Source organism: Oncorhynchus clarkii, chromosome 17 (assembly GCF_045791955.1).
Source record: "Oncorhynchus clarkii lewisi isolate Uvic-CL-2024 chromosome 17, UVic_Ocla_1.0, whole genome shotgun sequence".
Classification (NCBI taxonomy): domain Eukaryota; kingdom Metazoa; phylum Chordata; class Actinopteri; order Salmoniformes; family Salmonidae; genus Oncorhynchus; species Oncorhynchus clarkii.
Genome location: NC_092163.1, coordinates 5,369,907 through 5,378,222, shown reverse-complemented (window position 1 = coordinate 5,378,222; position 8,316 = coordinate 5,369,907). Strand labels below are relative to the sequence as shown.

The following is an 8,316-nucleotide window of genomic DNA, read 5'->3' as shown; positions in this document are numbered from 1 at the left end:
GGTAGCGTGGCCGAGCGGTCTAAGGCGCTGGATTAAGGCTCCAGTCTCTTCGGAGGCGCGGGTTCGAATCCCGCCGCTGCCAGATATTTTGGCTCCCGAGCGTCGCAGCGGTCTAAGGCACTGCACTGGCGAGCACTGGTTCGATTCCAGGCTGGTCCCATAGAGTGTCGCACAATTGATCCAGCGTTTTCCGGGTTTGTTGTAAATAAGAATTTGGCTTGACTAGTTATATAAAGGGAAAAAAAACTGAATTTCAAATTGATTACATGTAGATTTTTTTGTCACTGGTGTACACAGTGGTGGAAAAAGTACTCAATTATCATACTTGAGTAAAAGTAAAGATACCTTAATAGAAAATGACTCAAGTAAAAGTGAAAGACACCCATTAAAGTACTACTTGAGTAAAAGTCTAAAAGTATCTGGTTTTAAATGTATTTAAGTATCAAAAGTAAATGGAATTGGTCAAATGTACTTAAGTATCAATATATTAATAATCAAACCAGACGGCACAATTTTCTTTTTTTTTTATAGACGGATTGCCAGGGTCGCACTCCAACACTCAGACATAATTTACAGATGAAGCGTTTGTGTTAAGTGAGTCCGCCTGAGCAGAGGCAGTACGGATCACCAGGGATGTTCTCTGTTTAGTGAGTCCGCCTGAGCAGAGGCAGTACGGATCACCAGGGATGTTCTCTGTTTAGTGAGTCCGCCAGAGCAGAGGCAGTACGGATCACCAGGGATGTTCTCTGTTTAGTGAGTCCGCCAGAGCAGAGGCAGTACGGATCACCAGGGATGTTCTCTGTTTAGTGAGTTCGCCAGATCAGAGGCAGTACGGATCACCAGGGATGTTCTCTGTTTAGTGAGTCCGCCAGAGCAGAGGCAGTACGGATCACCAGGGATGTTCTCTGTTTAGTGAGTCCGCCAGAGCAGAGGCAGTACGGATCACCAGGGATGTTCTCTGTTTAGTGAGTCCGCCAGAGCAGAGGCAGTACTGATCACCAGGGATGTTCTCTGTTTAGTGAGTCCGCCAGAGCAGAGGCAGTACGGATCACCAGGGATGTTCTCTGTTTAGTGAGTCCGCCAGAGCAGAGGCAGTACGGATCACCAGGGATGTTCTCTGTTTAGTGAGTCCGCCAGAGCAGAGGCAGTACGGATCACCAGGGATGTTCTCTTGATAAGTGTGTGAATTGGACCATTTTCCTGTCATAATGTAACGAGTACTTTTGGGTGTCAGGGAAAATGTATGGAGTAAAAAGTACATTATTGTCTTTAGGAATGTAAGTGAAGTGAAATTAAAAGTTGACAAAAATATAAATGGTAGAGTACAGACCCCCAAACAACTACTTAATTTTTACTTAAGTACATTACACCACTGCATACACACAATACCACAAAATGTCAAAGTGGAATCATGTTTTCAACGTTTTTTAAAACAAATTAATTAAAAATGAAAAGCTGAAATGTCTTGAGTTTATAAGTATTCAACTCATTTGTTATGGCAAGCCTAAATAAGTTCAGGAGTAAACATGTGCTTTTTAACAAGTCACATAATCAGTTGCATGGACTCACTCTGTGTGCAATGATAGTGTTTAACATGATTTTTTAAATGACGACCTCATCTCCGTACCCCAGATATACTGTATTATCTGTATGGTCCCTCAGTCGAGAAGTGAATTTCAAACACAGATTCAACCACAAAGACCAGGGAAGTTTTCCAATGCCTCGCAAATAAGGGCACCTATTGGTAGATGAAGAAATATATATATTATATATATATATAATCCATTTTGAATTCAGGCTGTATCACAACAAAATGTGGAATAAGTCAAGGGGTATGAATACATTCTGAGGGCATTGTAGGTATGGATAAATAATGATAATGAAATTATAACAAAATAATGAAACAATCCCTAGTAAGCTAATGTTTGGAGGGCATACTGACAGTATTATGTGACATTAATAGACTGGTTTTACGCACAGCTGGGAGAGTATGGAACGCCGTTTGGGTCTTTGGGTCTTCAAACACCCAAACGGCGTTCCATAAGAGAGAGCACGAGGAGGGCCCGTGTCATGCAGGTTCAGGTAGCCTCTACAGGACAGTTGTATATTATTGAATTAAAACATGTAATCAATTGGTAGCTGATTAGGCATTATTGCCACCAGGCAGCAGTCTAACAATTGCAGCATTGCGACAGCATGTGTAGCTTCGTGAAATGTTAGGCCTAACATGAGAAAATGACGACCAAATAGAGGCCTACCAATAAACCGTTATTCATTAGCTAAAGAAAAGCTATACATACCCAGAAACCCTATCATCGATTAATTAGGCATGCAGCCAATTAGACACGTCACTATTTCAACACGATGGACAGCGATCGGTTTGTGAGATGGCTGTCTGGCTGAAATATTGGATTTTATTTTAGAGCGGGGCCCAAACTCCAACCTTGCGGGGTCCAAAGAAACTGCCTTAACTTTTGAAAATGAGCTACTAAAATCAGAAGGCTACCAACGACTGGAATAGTATTTGTATGTTGGCAAATTTCCAAAGTTTCACTTAACAGGTGCTGTGCCGAATAGCTCCCCCCTGCCAGAATCTCCCTTCGCGTAAACGCGCAAGCACTCAATTCTTCATCGATTTACTTGCTCGTTGAGATTTCTCATCACGTTAGGCTGCGTTTAATTTCATTTTTTTATGTAATTTTGATTTCACTAATAATGTCTGCAGTTTTCGGTTTGGCTATTTGTTTCAAGTGTATTAGTCTATAAATAAATATCTTTGCCATCTTTGATTACCTATCATGCCCTCTGATATGTGCCACAGGAAGTATTAGACTCCAGTCACAAAAGGAAGTGGTTATTTCAGCAATAATAGTTTTCAGAGCCCTCTACTGTTCCCACTACCCATCCCTCAATCCCCCATCCCATCGAGCCCTCTACTGTTCCCTCTACCCATCCCTCAATCCCATCGTGTTTTGCCCTCTTATGGCTTTACCTACATTTTTTAAAACACTTTTTCTGATTGAATTTTTAAGAATGTAGGTACAGTAGCAATAATAACAATAATAATATCAATAATAAATTAAACATTTGTACTCTGGGCAACTGTATAATAATATAATAAACAAAACTATGACTGAATGTGACTCCATGAAGAATCCCCTCCCCAATAGGTCCCTTCGCCCTCCATAGGACACCCCCAGCACCTCCACCCCCCCCCCCCCCCATCAGCCCTCCATAGGACACCCCCAGCACCTCCACCATCCCCATCAACCCTCCATAGGACACCTTCAGCACCTCCACCCCCCCCCCCCCCCATCAGCCCTCCATAGGACACCTTCAGCACCTCCACCATCCCCATCAGCCCTCCATAGGACACCTTCAGCACCCCCCCCCCCCCCCATCAGCCCTCCATAGGACACCTTCAGCACCTCCACCATCCCCATCAGCCCTCCATAGGACACCTTCAGCACCCCCCCCCCCCCATCAGCCCTCCATAGGACACCCCCAGCACCTCCACCATCCCCATCAGCCCTCCATAGGACACCTTCAGCACCTCCACCCCCCCCCCCCATCAGCCCTCCATAGGACACCCCCAGCACCTCCACCATCCCCATCAGCCCTCCACAGGACACCCTCAGCACCTCCACCCCACAAATCACATAAGTTAAGTATCCTTGAGTATCCTGTGAATATACACAAATACATATACATAAACATATTCACAGGATACTCAACTTATCTCTTTTCCTACATCAGATGTACAGGTGACATTTCCACCTGGATGACAGCACATAATCAGCAATACAGAGATGCTCTTCATCCGAGGGAATGCCTGCCCGTTCTCATTGTTACATCATCCCAGATGATCACATGTCATTTACATTCTAGCCCTAAGGATTGCCTGCCCGTTCTCATTGTTACATCATCCCAGATGATCACATGTCATTTACATTCTAGCCCTAAGGATTGCCTGCCCGTTCTCATTGTTACATCATCCCAGATGATCATGTCATTTACATTCCAGCCCTAAGGATTGCCTGCCCGTTCACATTGTTACATCATCCCAGATGATCATGTCATTTACATTCCATCCCTAAGGATTGCCTGCCCGTTCTCATTGTTACATCATCCCAGATGATCATGTCATTTACATTCTAGCCCTAAGGATTGCCTGCCCGTTCTCATTGTTACATCATCCCAGATGATCATGCCATTTACATTCCATCCCTAAGGATTGCCTGCCCGTTCTCATTGTTACATCATCCCAGATGATCATGTCATTTACATTCCATCCCTAAGGATTGCCTGCCCGTTCTCAGATGTTAGATAACCCCAGGTAATTACACATCATTTACATCCCAGCCCTTGTCAGCTCCAGATTTGACTACTTCAACTCACACCCTGTTGGAGTCCCTGCATTCTCAGATTCCCCTCAGTTATTCATCTCTATATTGTAATCAATAAAGTGTTTCAAAATGCTGTTTTTTTTAATTAACATATACGTTCAGATCCTTCCTGAGAGAGAAGGGGTGTAGTATCTTCAGATGGGCGTGTGGTGCCCTTCCTCACCCACGCCAACAAGATGTTACTTCTTCTGGGGTCTTTGCCTTGAAAGTAAGTATGAGAGTATAAATAATGTACAATTATAACCTAGTGAAAGTATACTGACTAAAGGCTAAAACAGAACTGTCAAATTATATTATAGCTGTGTCATTGTATACTTGCTAATTATAATCTTAAATTGTAACATCATTTTGTTGGGAAAACTGAAATGTCCATCAAATTCTCCCCCAGTTTGCTGAATGTGTTCTGAAGGTGTCGATTGTCTTGTCAAATATGGACAAAGATGTTAACATCATGAGAGAAATAGCAGAAATATGTTCAATTTAATATAATTGTATATAAAAAACATTTATATGGATCTTTCAAGGTTATCTTCTGTGACTGCATGAGACAGACAGCAGCTATCAACACCAAGCTTACAGCTACATTAAAGTAAACCAATGTTACTGGTATATAGTTATCTAAGCCAGCCAGCTAAAGTTAGCTGCTAGATAACCAGCACTCTGTTATATCCTATCAAAGCCCCCCCCCCCCCCCCCCCACAGCACTCTGTTATATCCTATCAAAGCCCACCCCCACCCACAGCACTCTGTTATATCCTATCAAAGCCCCCCCCCCCCCACAGCACTCTGTTATATCCTATCAAAGCCCCCCCCCCCCACCCACAGCACTCTGTTATATCCTATCAATGCCCCCCCCCCCCCCCCCACAGCACTCTGTTATATCCTATCAAAGCTCCCCCCCACATAACTCTGTTATATCCTATCAAAGCCCCCCCCCCCACAGCACTCTGTTATATCCTATCAAAGCCCCCCCCCACACACACACACACTCTGTTATAAAACTCACTATATACTTTGAATTTCTAGTTCCAATGATATTAACTCAAAACTCCCTATAGCTTTGACCAATTCCCCAGAGGCTGTATTCGCCTGGTTAATAGAAGAATTCCCAATTCCCCAGAGGTTGTAATTGCCTGGTTAATAGAAGAATTCCCAACGTCCCCAGAGGTTGTAATCGCCTGGTTAATAGAAGAATTCCCAACGTCCCCAGAGGTTGTAATCGCCTGGTTAATAGCAGAATTCCCAACGTCCCCAGAGGTTGTAATCGCCTGGTTAATAGAAGAATTCCCAACGTCCCCAGAGGTTGTAATCGCCTGGTTAATAGAAGAATTCCCACGAAGTCCCAGAGTTTCTGCAAACAGTTGCTTCATTATTCAGAGAACGTTCTGAAAATCATACAGGCACATAGCCTTTTATACCTCACATTTGGTCAGTCCATCTACCATACCCCTTATAAATGCCCCTCTTCTCTAACGCTGTCAATGCTATTTACAAGTCTACTCCAACACATTACATTGGTCATACCATCTACCATACCCCTTACAAATGCCCCTCTTCTCTAACACTGTCAATGCTATTTCCAAGTCTACTCCAACACATTACATTACTTATCATATTTTGCCACATTGTTGCGTAACCTACTGCAAGCCTAACGGTTTCTCCCCATTGTTACGTAACCTACTGCAAGCCTAACGGTTTCTCCCCATTGTTACGTAACCTACTGCAAGCCTAACGGTTTCTCCCCTCCCTGGGTGGGGAGACGTGTGGTAGGATTAATTTCTGTATTTTACCAAGAAGAGAGAGACTTAACTTCACACACCAATCAGAGTTATACTTAAACTTACACCTTTTTAATAATAATTAAGCTTTGCAATAGCATTTGACTTTCAACAATTCACTATCTCTAATGAATTGTTGAGTGTCAACATAATGGCAACTGAGATCTGTTATAGCGAAGATCCACCCCCCTAGTCGACATGACAAACCACAGATAATAGGAACTGTGCACAAAGAAAGACTTTTACTTGAGAGAGGAAGTGTCCCACGGAGATCTTTTATAGCAAAGATCCACCACCCCCCCTAGTCGACATGACAAACCACAGATAATAGGAACTGTTCACAAAGGAAGACTTTTACATGAGAGAGGAAGTGTCCCATGGCCAGATAGCATTCGCTATAGATTATCATTCAGTTTGGTCTCTAAGACAAGGTTCTAATCTCATTCCGGGTACTTCATAGTACAAAAAACACCAACTCATTCAATGGCATAGATCAATTGTCAACTCTAGATACTCCCATCTCAAGTAAAACCCCCCTTGACCCCACTCCTGGACAAGCTCACTGAGGGGAGTGAGCCTCTTAGGTCATACAATATCCCAAGATAAGTGCAACATCAGAGGGGACATACAATGGTTCCAGACACTGCCATACACCCCCCCCCCCCCCCCCCCCCCAATAGAAAAATGAGGGAGTGGCTTGCCCACAGACATTGTAGAGACAAAGTAATTGGTTGCCCATTAATCACGCCATCCCTTCACATGGTTTAGAATAGGTAAAGACACATTCACATGAGAAGACAATGTTCCATTCCTGTCCTCTTCCCTTTCTGATATTCTGCATAGCACCAGGGACATGTGAAAGACAAGCCTGACATCTCCCCTCTCTGGGCCCCAATAAATACTTATTTTCCACCATAATTTGCAAATAAATTCATAAAAAATCCTACAATGTGATTTTCTGGATTTTTCCCCCTAATTTTGTCTGTCATAGTTGAAGTGTACCTATGATGAAATTTACAGGCCTCTCGTCTTTTTAAGTGGGAGAACTTGCACAATTGGTGGCTGACTAAATACTTTTTTGCCCGTGTGGGTGTGTGTGATATATATATATATATATATATATATATATATATATATATATATATATATAGTTGCAAAAAATTCTAAACTGTTTTTGCTTTGTTATTGTGTGTAGATTGAGGAGAGAAAAATAACTATTAAATCAATTTTAGAATAAGGCGGTAAATGTAACAAAATGTGGAAAAAGTCAAGGGGTCTGAATACTTTCCAAATGCTCTGCATGAAACGCACATGTCTCAGTCATAGTTAGTGGATTAATGCATGGATTGGTAAGATTTTGGCGCCGTCATGTTATACTGCCTGGTAACATCTGGTGCATGTATTTCGTGAAACACATTTGCTACAACACAACATTCCTGTTGCTGTGGGAGTGGACTTACGGGTATGTTAACTATCTTTATCAGGGGAGTGCAGGACCCTTTCAGGGCCGCAAAACAACAGCTCTGAATTATAGCCCCTCTTTCACGTGACGCTCCGTGCAGAGTAGAATACTAGACAACGTGATGGAACAAAGGAGGCATGTTAAAAGGCTATCGGACGTTTAACTTTTGGAAATGCGCTATAAGCAGAAGCCTACGGCTGGACTGTTATTTGTATGTTGGCCGAAGTCCTCTTTTTCAATCGAACGGCAGTGAAAGTGGAGTCCGTCTCTATTCTCCATTTTCTCTTGTGACTTTACACGCTGACCATACTGACGCGAGCGTTGCAAAATAAATGTACAACGTGCATGTTATTCAATTATTGCACCCACACTGCTCGCACGTGCCAATGAACGTCAGCGTTGCCATTGTGCGTTTCAGGTAAAATAACAGCTCGAAATGTATATCCCAGGACAAAATAGCTAGCAGCTGCAAGCTAGCTCATTTAAATCGTCAGAAATGTTTAATGCTTAATGCTTTTCGAACCTGTCGCCCAAATTATTATAATTGGTTCAGAGTTTGTTTTGATATTTCAACCTGCATGTCGCGCTCTCTTTTAGTGTGTTGGGGACAAAATACATTTGCACGCGCGTCCGGTCTGGGCGTGGTGTTAGGCAGAGAGTAACGTGTTGG

General features: G+C 42.9%; 1 non-coding gene across 1 annotated transcript; it reads left to right on the top strand.

Annotated features, from left to right (window-relative positions):
• Positions 1 to 82, top strand: trnal-aag (transfer RNA leucine (anticodon AAG)). The gene has a single exon. It is a non-coding gene; the product is annotated as a tRNA-Leu (tRNA).
• The last annotated feature ends 8,234 nt before the right edge of the window (positions 83 to 8,316 follow it).